The sequence below is a fragment of the Saccostrea cucullata genome, unplaced genomic scaffold (genome assembly GCF_032062105.1).
Source record: "Saccostrea cucullata isolate Sc308-1 unplaced genomic scaffold, CSIRO_AGI_Scuc_v1 ctg473, whole genome shotgun sequence".
Lineage (NCBI taxonomy): Eukaryota > Metazoa > Mollusca > Bivalvia > Ostreida > Ostreidae > Saccostrea > Saccostrea cuccullata.
In genome coordinates, this window is record NW_026938446.1 from 507,422 (window position 1) to 520,622 (window position 13,201).

Genomic DNA, 13,201 nt, shown 5'->3' on the forward strand with positions numbered 1-13,201 from the left:
TATGTTTATCTGAAGTTATTTTGATTACATGTAGGAACAAGATATGTATGTGGAACACCATGGGCCCGGCGGCAACAAAGTTCGAAAAAGCTATTTTTAGCATATTATCTATACATGTAGGTAAAAGTCAAGGTCAAAAGGTCAATTACGTAGATGTCATTTCAAAAAAACTTAATTAGTGGAGTAAGCATACAAAGTATGAAGTCTCCATCTCTCATGGTTCAAAAGTTATGGCCAAAAAAAAATTTAGCATCTAGGTCACAGTCCAGGTCACAAGGTCATTGACCTTGGTGTAATTTGACAGAACTTAATTAATAAAGTATGCATACAGTGTACCAAACATGAAGTCTCTATCTCTCACGGTTCAAAAGTTATGGCGAAGGTTAAAGTTGACAACAGACAGACTGGACAAAAATAATATACGCCCCGATCTATCGATCCGGGCGCATTAAAATAATCTGACGTAATCAGTAACTCTAAAATTAGTTGTAACCAGCTTGTAATAGATTACTTTAAAAACGTTATGTTAAATATAATTTGTTTGTTTCTTTAATTGTAATTTACCTATCATAAATATACATAAAATTGATTAACTCAAACAATGTATTATGAACCAAAATTTTAATTGAGGATAAAATTCATTTTAGCATAACTCACAACTTATTCAAAGAAAGTACTAGCTGCAGAGCTGTAGCGCTATGGTTTCATATTTTAGTCTTTGACCATAATGCTACAGATGCTTGTTTTGATTTTTCTGCCATCCTACGAAAATATAAAAACAAAAAAGTTTACTTGTCTATAGAAATGACTATAAATGAAAAATATGTCTAGAATAAGGGAGAGCAAGGTAGTGGATTGATCAAAATTGGAAAAATTCTCCCAAACCATGCGCAGGAAATCTTACGCCGTAAATTGCGCGTTATTTGTATTACAAAATCTGTGACTTATGGTCAAGGACTAAAGTAAATATCCATGACGCTGCAATTCTGCAGCTAGGTAAATATAAAATATTGATTTCAAATTTGATACCGTTATTTTTTTTTAATTACTTTAAATAACAACTGTTAAATATAATTAAAAATGTACCTTGTTCTTTCTTTAACAATTGTTGTAATTCCTGTTAAAATGCATTTTAAAAATTAGGCAAGATAGTTATACTTGTATATCTATTATGCGTACAAATTTGAGACTACAGCAAAACAAAATCTGAGAAACACGTGTCGTATGCTACAAGTTCAATTTTAACACTCGCTGTGTTTTTCTAGTAATCCCACTGTTAAATTGATTTGAAAACCATTTTGTGTATATTCACACGTAGAAATATACACGGAGAAACTTACGATAACGTGACGTCACAATGAGGCTAAAGAGACGCTAGTAAAAAATATAACGATATAGGACAGCGAAAAATTCAAATATTGAGTATTTTTTGGTGCTTCCAAACATGTAGAATATAAATAAAAGGAATGTTTTTTTAATTTAGTGTGAATTATTGGTGTGTAAATCATGCAGACTTGCATGAAGGCGTATTTTTTATGAAGCGCTAGTCTGTGTGATTCACATACCAAATAACTCACACAAAACATAAAAAACATTCCTTAAAACATTAAGGACATAAATAAAACTTTTTTTACGTTTCCAAATAAGCATAATATTTTTAGCAAAAGCAATGGACAGTAAGACTGAAAAATAATGTGTTAATCATAACTGCTACAATCAAATACAAATTTAAGATAAATTAAAGATTTAGATTAATTTTTGAAAAAGTATAATCTTATATTTTTAATTACCCAGAGACACTATCCATAACATAGGAAAGAGATCAGTGCAAAGTAAAATGGGCACAGGTACTTTCGAGGGAAACCTTAAAGGTGGGACAAACTTGTTTTCTACAGGTGAGCAAATTTTTCATAATATGAAATAATGAGGATTAGGACAAATACATTTTTTTTCCATCAGTAAGATTTGTGACCATACTCCAAATATCGCTCTGCACTGCAGGCGACAATAGTATGGTTTGTATAGAATTTAATTTTAGATTTTAATAATCACTTAGTGAAGGAGAATTTACTGCATATGCAAAGGTTAGTTTGCATTTCAATTTCTATAAATTACCAAGTTTGCCAATTGGTAACCAAATATGCGGGACAAGATGCGCATAACCAATTTATGTTTAGTCTATGATCAACCACTGTTCGTTATCTTCAAGTTTTTGAGCATGTCTCTGTCAAATGGTAAAGGTAAAGATTTTTTCAACTCAAAAATCAGACTCAATAAATTGAATAGTCCACTTTGAATCTTGAGTATTTATTCTTAAAAATTTTAGCATAAATTCTTACTGATTCTAATTTTGAAGAACTTGAATTTCCATCAAAAATGGCAATGATGACTTTTTTCAAAGTGGACCTGGGATTCTTGGCTGCAAAGTCAATGATGTTCTGGACAATAGCTGACGTAGAATCAGAACTTGGATAGCCAAGCAAACCTGTTCCAAGCACAGGAAATGCAGTTGTGTTTGCCTGCATCTCTGAAGCCTCCTCCAAGCATTTCATCACATAATTTTCCAATGTCTGAAAATATTTTAATACATAATATAAAAGGTTATCATACCCCAGCTTGAAAAGTAGGAGGGTGAAAAGTGATCGGGATGTCTGTCTGTATGACCGTCCGTCTGTTACCCTTTGGGGTACCCATCTCTTATCCGCAACCCCTCTTATACCAATGTATGAACTTTTATGAGAATCTTTGTTACAGAGTGCCATTGTGCACCTCCTATTTTACTTTTTTAATCCGATACCTATTTTGAGTTTTCCATAGCAACACCATGAAAACATGGACAACTTTTCTATCTATAATATTGAAGGATATCCATATCTTATCTGCAACTTTCCCTTTAGCGCTAAGTATATAAAATTAATTTAATGATACTTTCACTTATTTTTTCACATAATACCATTGTGCACATCATACTATACTTTTTGATTAGATACATATTTTGGAGCAAAACACTGACGTTGCCATTATAATCATATGAGAGGCGGGGGTATCATTTAGTGATCTCGGTGATCACAACACCTCTAGTATGAAAAAAAGAACAAAGTCAAATTAATTACAATAAATTGATGTCAGTTCTAACGTTAAGTAAACAACGTACACTTTGGAAACTCATTTAAGATTTATATGCAACCTTTGAATTCCTTTGACCTGTTCAAGATTGAGTTTCGAGTTATTCTATTTTAGAATCTATATAAATTGATGATAATTATCTCCCCTCGGAAAAGGGCGTGGCCCTTCATTTGAACAAACTTGAATCCCCTTTACCCAAGGATACTTTGTAGCAAGTTTGGTTGAAATTGGCCCAGTGGTTCTTGAGAAGAAGATGAAAATGTGAAAAGTTTACGACAACGACGACAGACAACGGACAAATTTTGATCAGAAAAGCTCACTTGAGCCTTCGGCTCAGGTGAGCTAATAATATATACCACTAAAGAAAATAATATTTTTATTGCCCCGTATCGATGATTATATTTTTTGCTCTGTCCGTCTGTCTTTTGAGTGTCTATTCGTTTGTCCGTTTGTCAGTAAAAACTTTAACCTTGCCTTTAACATTTGAATGGATGGGGCTATGCCTTTCATATTTCAGATGTGTATTCCTTGTGATAAGACCTTTCTTCGGGTACCACCAAATTTGGCATTGAGACCTTCGAGTTTAACTTCAACAAAAATTTGCCAAACTGTATTCTTGTCCATAACTTTTAAATACCGGTAGTTGATGCTAGAGCTTTTTATTCTACATGTGTGTTTTCACTCTGAAATTATTTTGAAAATATTTTTTGACTCCGATCCTACATTTTGACAAGCTTATAAAATACTTAAACCTTACGCTTGACCATAAATTTTGAACCGTTAGTACCAGGGCTTTCATATTTTACAGATGTATTCCTTATGATAAGACCTTTCTTTGGATACCAAGAATTTTGACTTTAATACATGACCTGAAAGTGGATTTGCATTTGCGAAACTTTAACCCTTATCATAAGCTGCCATACGCGAATATTAGAGTTTCACAAACACATCTTGTTTAATTTACAAATCAATATATTTGTATATGAGAGTACAGTGTACATGTAAATTTAGATACATAATATTCTATAAAGAATTTAAGCGAGTTTTCAAGATAGGCAAGTTGACGCACGCACTGACTGTCTAGCATTTTAAAACACGCAAATTCTTACTTTTCCCAAGAGTCTTGCTTAAATATTTTCTGGGTCCATGTAACAATGTATCATTAATTAATATTTCCTGTCGTTTAAAGCTGTTATACGGAAACAAAGACATTTTGTTCTTTTTAATATCGAGTTAAATGCCTTTCATAACGTTCTGGAAATTTCCATTTTCTACCACTTTCTTTTTATTCAAAATATTTTTATTAAAACGAAAGTAGACTTTAAAGAAAATCACAACTTTTACTATGCGGAAAAAAGTCAAACTCCAAAGGTCAAGATCAAAAGACCGAAATTGTTTGTATACGAAGGAAGATCTTGTCACAAGGAATAGACCTGAAAAATATATAAGCCATAGTTTCCTTTACTGATTCTTATTTTAATTTTCAAAATAAGAATCAGTAAAAGACACTCATGGTAACTGTTATAAAATTATGGTAAATCTTGAAGTTTTTAAAAGTGATTCAAATGCTCTTGTCACGAAGATTAATTGATTGATTGATATGTTGTTTAACGTCCCTCTCGAGAATTTTTCACTCATATGGAGACGCCACCACTTGCCGGTGGAGGGCTACAAATTTTGTCCTATGCTCGGCACTCAGGGCCTATGAGCAGTGAGGGATCTTTTTCGTGCCAGCACCTACTGCGACACGGGGCCTCGGTTTATACAGTCTCATCCGAAGGACAGGTCTCCACGTCCAAGTGGAATTCGAGCCCGCGACGGAAGGATCAACTCCTTACCTCGCGACTCTACAGCAGACGCTCTAACCACTGCGCCGCGCGGGCGACTAATAAAACACATGTGAAATATGAAAGTCACAGCTCCACTAAATCCAAAGTTATGGGCAAGGTTAAAATTTTTTTTGCGGAATGACAGACAGATAGACGGACAAAACAAAAACTATATAACCCCGAATCTTTGACAACGGGGTAAATGAAATTGAGAAATTCCTTCGTCTACAGTTATATATTGTATATATATATATATATATATATATATATATATATATATATATATATATATATATATATATATATATCACTGTCTTAGGTTGCGCACTTAATGTCTACAAAGGTAACTTCCTTTCTTAGAACGCTGTTTATTTAAAGCATAATATGTATTGATTTTTTGCATTGAAATTTTATCGAGTCTTTTAAACTATCAAATTGTCGTCAATATAGTCATTAAAACCACGCGTGCCAAATTTACGAAATTTAACCAGTTAGACTACGGTATTCGTTATGTATACATGAAAAGAGGATGAGTATCTTTGAAATATACATGGGATGAAAATCCAGAAATTTACAAAAGTACAAATTTAATGGATTATAATTGATAAAAGAGGTATGAATTCAGCATTTGAAATTATATAATACTAGGTGAATTTTTTTTCACAAGTGTTTACAGTTTTTTAGGATGTGTTCTCCAACAAAGAATAATGTTCTAAGTACATGCTACATTATAGGCAAAAATCTATATAGCCTTTATAAGATTATAAGTAAAGTGAGGTATTATATTATTTTAATAACGAAGGTAATTTATATTGACTGTTTGTTCATTAGGTTGAGTATAATATGCTATATACTGGTATATAATATATATAATTTATATGGTTCAAATTACATTGACATTCAGTCAATACAATATAACTACAGCAGATTCATTTTCCCGTGGAATGTAGAACAGATTTTGTTCCCAAATATATAATAACAAGTTGCTGTCCTTTAAAAAAGGACTGCAATACGTGGACCATATGCATGTGTTTCTAACCGAAATTCGTTATAAAAAAATCTAGGTGGAGTGTCTATTCATGTATGTTTGTTCACATTTAATACAATGATCTGCCAACTTGTGACTGATTGCATAGGGGTCGGAACCGGGATGGGGGGGGGAGCCCCCCCCCCTTTTTTTTCCAAATATAAACTTAGTATAGACATTGAACATTCTGCGTAGGTTTAGGTGTTTGGGAAAAGGAGATTTCCCTTTTTTTGTTTGTTTGTTGTTTATTTTTTGCTTGTCTGTTTTTTTTGAAGGTATAGTTGTTGTTTTTTAAAACTTAGCCCCCCTTTCAATTTGCTTCCGACGCCAATGGATTGTAGTCTCAAAGCAAAATTGTATAATTTCATCTCCGATTTATACGGAAGAAATCGATCATGGTAAAATAGATCTGATGGTTTACGTGTGGCACAGCTCTCACGTACTCAGATATTTTTGTCAGAGCCCCCCCCACCAAACATTAACCAGAAGTCTCTGTCGAGACTGAAGCTCTACTGGTTTGAACTTATAGCAAAGGAAGAGAAAGTACTTAAGCAGCTGGGATTTGAAACTTTATAAACAGCATTAAATAGAATAATGATCGTTGATAAAGTCTCTTTATGTTCTTAGTGTAGTGTACTTGTGTGCCAAGTTATACTGAAATCAGACCAAAACTGTAGGAGGAGTAGCATTTTGAAACAATTTTACAGACATTTCTATTTTTAGTAACCACGGCAACACCATTCATCAAAATTAAATTCGATAAACAGAATTATGTCTCTTAGTGTATTCTACTTGTGTGCCAAGTTATATTGAAATCAGACCAAAACTGTAGGAGGAGTAGCATTTGGAAACAATTTTACAGATATTTCTATTTTTAGTAACCACGACAACACCATTCATCGAAATCAAAAACCGATAAACAGAATTATGTATCTTAGTGTATTCTACTTGTTTGCCAAGTTATACTGAAATCAGACCAAAACTGTAGGAGGAGTAGCATTTTGAAAGAATTTCACAGAAATTTCTATTTTTAGTAACCACGGCAACACCGTTCATCGAAATCAAAAACCGATGCACAAAATTATGTATCTTAGTGTAGTCTACTTGTGTGCCAAGTTATATTGAAATCAGACCAAAACTGTAGGAGGAGTAGCATTTTGAAACAATTTTACAGAAATTTCTATTTTTAGTAACCACGGCAACATCGTTCATCGAAATCAAAAACCGATATACAGAATTATGTATCTTAGTGTAGTCTACTTGTGTGCCAAGTTATACTGAAATCAGACCAAAACTGTAGGAGGAGTAGCATTTTGAAAGAATTTCACAGAAATTTCTATTTTTAGTAACCACGGCAACACCGTTCATCGAAATCAAAACCGATACACAGAATTATGTATCTTAGTGTATTCTACTTGTTTGCCAACTTATACTGAAATCAGATCAAAACTGTAGGAGGAGTAGCATTTTGAAAGAATTTCACAGAAATTTCTATTTTTAGTAACCACGGCAACACCGTTCATCGAAATCAAAAACCGATATACAGAATTATGTATCTTAGTGTTGTCTACTTGTGTGCCAAGTTATACTGAAATCAGACCAAAACTGTAGGAGGAGTAGCATTTTGAAACAATTTTACAGAAATTTCTATTTTTAGTAACCACGGCAACATCGTTCATCGAAATCAAAAACCGATATACAGAATTATGTATCTTAGTGTAGTCTACTTGTGTGCCAAGTTATACTGAAATCAGACCAAAACTGTAGGAGGAGCAGCATTTTGAAAGAATTTCACAGAAATTTCTATTTTTAGTAACCACGGCAACACCGTTCATCGAAATCAAAAACCGATACACAGAATTATGTATCTTAGTGTAGTCTACTTGTGTGCCAAGTTATACTGAAATCAGACCAAAACTGTAGGAGGAGTAGCATTTTGAAAGAATTTCACAGAAATTTCTATTTTTAGTAACCACGGCAACACCGTTCATCGAAATCAAAACCCGATACACAGAATTATGTATCTTAGTGTATTCTACTTGTTTGCCAACTTATACTGAAATCAGATCAAAACTGTAGGAGGAGTAGCATTTTGAAAGAATTTCACAGAAATTTCTATTTTTAGTAACCACGGCAACACCGTTCATCGAAATCAAAAACCGATATACAGAATTATGTATCTTAGTGTTGTCTACTTGTGTGCCAAGTTATACTGAAATCAGACCAAAACTGTAGGAGGAGTAGCATTTTGAAAGAATTTCACAGAAATTTCTATTTTTAGTAACCACGGCAACACCGTTCATCGAAATCAAAAACCGATGCACAAAATTATGTATCTTAGTGTAGTCTACTTGTGTGCCAAGTTATATTGAAATCAGACCAAAACTGTAGGAGGAGTAGCATTTTGAAACAATTTTACAGAAATTTCTATTTTTAGTAACCACGGCAACATCGTTCATCGAAATCAAAAACCGATATACAGAATTATGTATCTTAGTGTAGTCTACTTGTGTGCCAAGTTATACTGAAATCAGACCAAAACTGTAGGAGGAGTAGCATTTTGAAAGAATTTCACAGAAATTTCTATTTTTAGTAACCACGGCAACACCGTTCATCGAAATCAAAAACCGATACACAGAATTATGTATCTTAGTGTATTCTACTTGTTTGCCAACTTATACTGAAATCAGATCAAAACTGTAGGAGGAGTAGCATTTTGAAAGAATTTCACAGAAATTTCTATTTTTAGTAACCACGGCAACACCGTTCATCGAAATCAAAAACCGATATACAGAATTATGTATCTTAGTGTTGTCTACTTGTGTGCCAAGTTATACTGAAATCAGACCAAAACTGTAGGAGGAGTAGCATTTTGAAACAATTTTACAGAAATTTCTATTTTTAGTAACCACGGCAACATCGTTCATCGAAATCAAAAACCGATATACAGAATTATGTATCTTAGTGTAGTCTACTTGTGTGCCAAGTTATATTGAAATCAGACCAAAACTGTAGGAGGAGCAGCATTTTGAGAGAATTTCACAGAAATTTCTATTTTTAGTAACCACGGCAACACCGTTCATCGAAATCAAAAACCGATACACAGAATTATGTATCTTAGTGTAGTCTACTTGTGTGCCAAGTTATACTGAAATCAGACCAAAACTGTAGGAGGAGTAGCATTTTGAAAGAATTTCACAGAAATTTCTATTTTTAGTAACCACGGCAACACCGTTCATCGAAATCAAAACCCGATACACAGAATTATGTATCTTAGTGTATTCTACTTGTTTGCCAACTTATACTGAAATCAGATCAAAACTGTAGGAGGAGTAGCATTTTGAAAGAATTTCACAGAAATTTCTATTTTTAGTAACCACGGCAACACCGTTCATCGAAATCAAAAACCGATATACAGAATTATGTATCTTAGTGTTGTCTACTTGTGTGCCAAGTTATATTGAAATCAGACCAAAACTGTAGGAGGAGTAGCGTTTTGAAAGAATTTCACAGAAATTTCTATTTTTAGTAACCACGGCAACACCGTTCATCGAAATCAAAACCCGATACACAGAATTATGTATCTTAGTGTATTCTACTTGTTTGCCAACTTATACTGAAATCAGATCAAAACTGTAGGAGGAGTAGCATTTTGAAAGAATTTCACAGAAATTTCTATTTTTAGTAACCACGGCAACACCGTTCATCGAAATCAAAAACCGATACACAGAATTATGTATCTTAGTGTAGTCTACTTGTGTGCCAAGTTATACTGAAATCAGACCAAAACTGTAGGAGGAGTAGCATTTTGAAAGAATTTCACAGAAATTTCTATTTTTAGTAACCACGGCAACACCGTTCATCAAAATCAAAAACCGATACACAGAATTATGTATCTTAGTGTAGTCTACTTGTGTGCTAAGTTATATTGAAATTAGACCAAAACTGTAGGAGGAGTAGCATTTTGAAAAATTGTTTACAGACAGACGGACAGACAGACGGACAGACGGACGGACGCCGGACGCATTACTATCGCATAAGCTCTTCTGGTCTCTGACCAGTAGAGCTAAAAACCGTTGCTACCGACCTCTATTAGACGGTAATTGGATGATTGAAATATCAAATTATTTTGCGAGCCTTGATGCACAAAATTAATGCCGGTGAAAACTTGTTTTATCTTTTAAAAGCTTTAACTAGTCTTTGATTGACGTTTTTCTTCATGTTAAGTTACATGACTTATTGTATTGATATACCGCAAGTTCTTCCTACTTTTTGAAATAATTGTGCCATAGAACATGTGGAATCAATAAAAGTATACGTTTTAGAGAAAAATTCGGATCTGCCCCTAAATATATAAATGCAATATGCGCGATTTGCCAATAAATGGCATTGATTCTAATAGGGCGAATCATTCTACGGGCAAGTTGCCTAAGGTGCGAACTCTCTAGCATATTCGCGCATGCGTAGCCTGCCGTTTGCCCATGGATCCGGGGCACAATTAAAGGGTGAAGGTCAAATGGCTAAAACGTAGCACATGTAGGAAATTCATATGCCTCCCTTTCAATGATAAAAATAGAAATAGCTCACATGTTTTAGATACTTTTGGGGTATAGAATAAAAGTAGAGTGTCTAAAGTTTACAATGATATGCAGCAAGGTGCATTTCAAGCAAAAATTATGCCTAGAAATATGAATTGAAAAGAGCATTCATTTGGTTTGTTTACACTTTTTTTGCCAAGCGAGAGCTATCCCGAGGTCATGACGTCAGAAGTTTATTAATAACCAGGGAATTCCACATTCAACACCCCTATTTCTGGATGTGAATATTGATCTGACACATTGCTCTATCATGTGGTCAAAGATATTTTGGAAATGAAGATTTTTAAAAAAGTTACAAAGAAAATAAAACACATGTTTTTACTATATAAGTCTATATGTAAGCTAATTGTGGTCCGGGTCCTTATGATGGGGTGTTTGAGGGATTCCCCTGAATTTATTTTTAAAGATATTACAATGAAATTTTGACAGGAGGTGGGTTATGCATTTTGAAATAGTTTCTTGAAAATTTAAAAAAAATATTTAAGCATTTTAAAATTAATTTTTATAAAAATTTAAATTTTTTGAGTGATTGAAAAAAAAATTAAATTATGTATCCCAGAATGCAATATTTCAGGGGAATTGATATGTCGGTGAAAAAGGTCACATTAGTGCATTCATTGACCAGTCAAATAGTTCCTTTTTAAAAATAGAAAAACTGTTTTGTAATGTGTATTTGCATGTGTATTCTTAATAAGGGGTCCCTTTGAAGTCATAGATGAAAGACGAGGTGTTTATTGGAAATGACAGACAAGCTATCCATTGATTTCCCCCACCCAAAATAAGGCGCAATAAGGTGGTGATTGGGCCAATATTTACAATAACATGTGCATGGATTTATTTGCAGGAAACCGCACGTGGAAATGGGATTCAGGCTTTGCCCGACTCATAATTGCACATGCAGGCAGAGGTTGTGTATTGGAGTTTATAATTTCAGGTAAGTGGAAATTATGTTGTGTAAAAATATGTACTTTTCACTAAAGTAGAAATGGGGGTTGATGGGTTTGTCTTTTCAAGGAAGATGGGGGGGGGGGGTATAGTTTGTAGTTTTTGACAAAAATATTGATCAGTAAGTAAGTAAGTATGTATGTATGTATGGATGCATGTATGTACATGTGTGCGTATGTGTATGATGTGTGTTATGTATTTATGTGGAAGTTTGGGGGTTGTGGCCTGGTGTTAATTTTTACACATTTCTTATACGACTTTGTATAGTAGGTATCTTTTCGAATAATTTGGTTGGCCCTGAGAAGGGCCGTTTTGTCTTCGTCTTGGCAACTCATGTCTGGTAGTAGGTGTGATCCTCTGGATTGTCTCCCTTGGACTGTAGGTAGGTGGGTTTGGGATCAAGTTGCCCTTTGTTGTAGGTGCATCTGGGTTTGGTCTTTCCTTTTCTAGCCGCCGCATGTTGTTTTATTAGCGTAGCTTTTCTCTGCATTTCTCGCCTTTTAACTGCTTTTCTCTTTCTGTATTCTCTGCGATAGGCATATTCCTGGTCAATGCTTTTTAGGTACTGATGTGTGTGGCCGGACAGTGGCAATGTAATCTCTGCTGCTTTCATGGATGTTGCTAGTCCTGGACTGTTGTTTTGTCTTAAAATCTCAGCTGAGAGGATTCCTTCAGCATTTCTTGAATAGTTGGTGTGCTTAGGTAAAACTTCGCTGACTGCTCTGTTAAGACCCTCACATTTCTGAGTTGACGTGTTGAGTTTCATTTCCTCAATGGCACTTTGGCTAAGTCGCATCTCAAGAATGACTTTTAACAAGTGCTTGTCATTTTCATTCAGGTGCAGGGATGTCAGTTTGTTCGGGGCGAGGATATAAGACTGATTCCACCAGTTGTGTCTGTCTCCACCTTCACACACCACTGAATTCCTTCGACATTTTGAACAGTCTCCTGAGTAGCAGAGGATGGTACTTTCTACGACAAGAGGAAGTTTACCACAGATGATGTTGATGTCTCCAGTGTAGGTATCCATGAGTTTCTTATAGACTAAGCTGCACCGGGCCTTTACATCTTGTGCAAAAACTTTTCTCATGTCGTCTAACCTCGTTCTTGTTTTGCAGGGAAACATCTCGGGGCTGAAGTGGGCACTGCGACACTGCCGGAACTGGGCTCTGCTGACATGGGTTGGGTCGGCCAGTCGAGTGACTTGCCAGTCTGGATGAAAAATACGCATGGCATCTTGGAATCCCTGGGCTGACCGGGCATCACCGTCTGTTGTGGCGTGCTTCACCTTGAACCCGTCCGCTGCCAGATCTTCGCCTATGGATTTAGCCATCTGGTACTCTGAAAGAGGTGAGAACATTTCAATATTAGCTGTGCAGTCTTCATGACCCCCCGGACAATGAACATCATAACCATTACCTCGAAGCCAGGTTCCAGTCCAGCAAAGTTTGTTCTGCATTGATCATGTTGATGCGCCAATAATATACTGTTTGTTGGTGTTGGTCTCGCATGCAATGGCGTAAGCTTGTGATGCATTGTAGCCTGGCTTTTTGCTGCTACCGAAGGTTATGGAGTTGTAGCGTCCATCTATGGCAATGTCCAGTTCCTCTGGATGTTCTTGACCTTTGACCTGGTTGATGGCCTTAACCAGTTGTCTCTTCTCACCCATGTCTTTT

The 13,201-nt window shown here is 35.0% G+C and overlaps 1 long non-coding RNA gene across 1 annotated transcript; it reads left to right on the forward strand.

Annotated features, from left to right (window-relative positions):
• Positions 1-11,116: 11,116 nt before the first annotated feature.
• LOC134250294 (uncharacterized) lies at positions 11,117-12,884 on the forward strand. Its single transcript, XR_009988463.1, has 3 exons — positions 11,117-11,514; positions 12,364-12,543; positions 12,644-12,884. It is a non-coding gene; the product is annotated as an uncharacterized LOC134250294 (long non-coding RNA).
• The last annotated feature ends 317 nt before the right edge of the window (positions 12,885-13,201 follow it).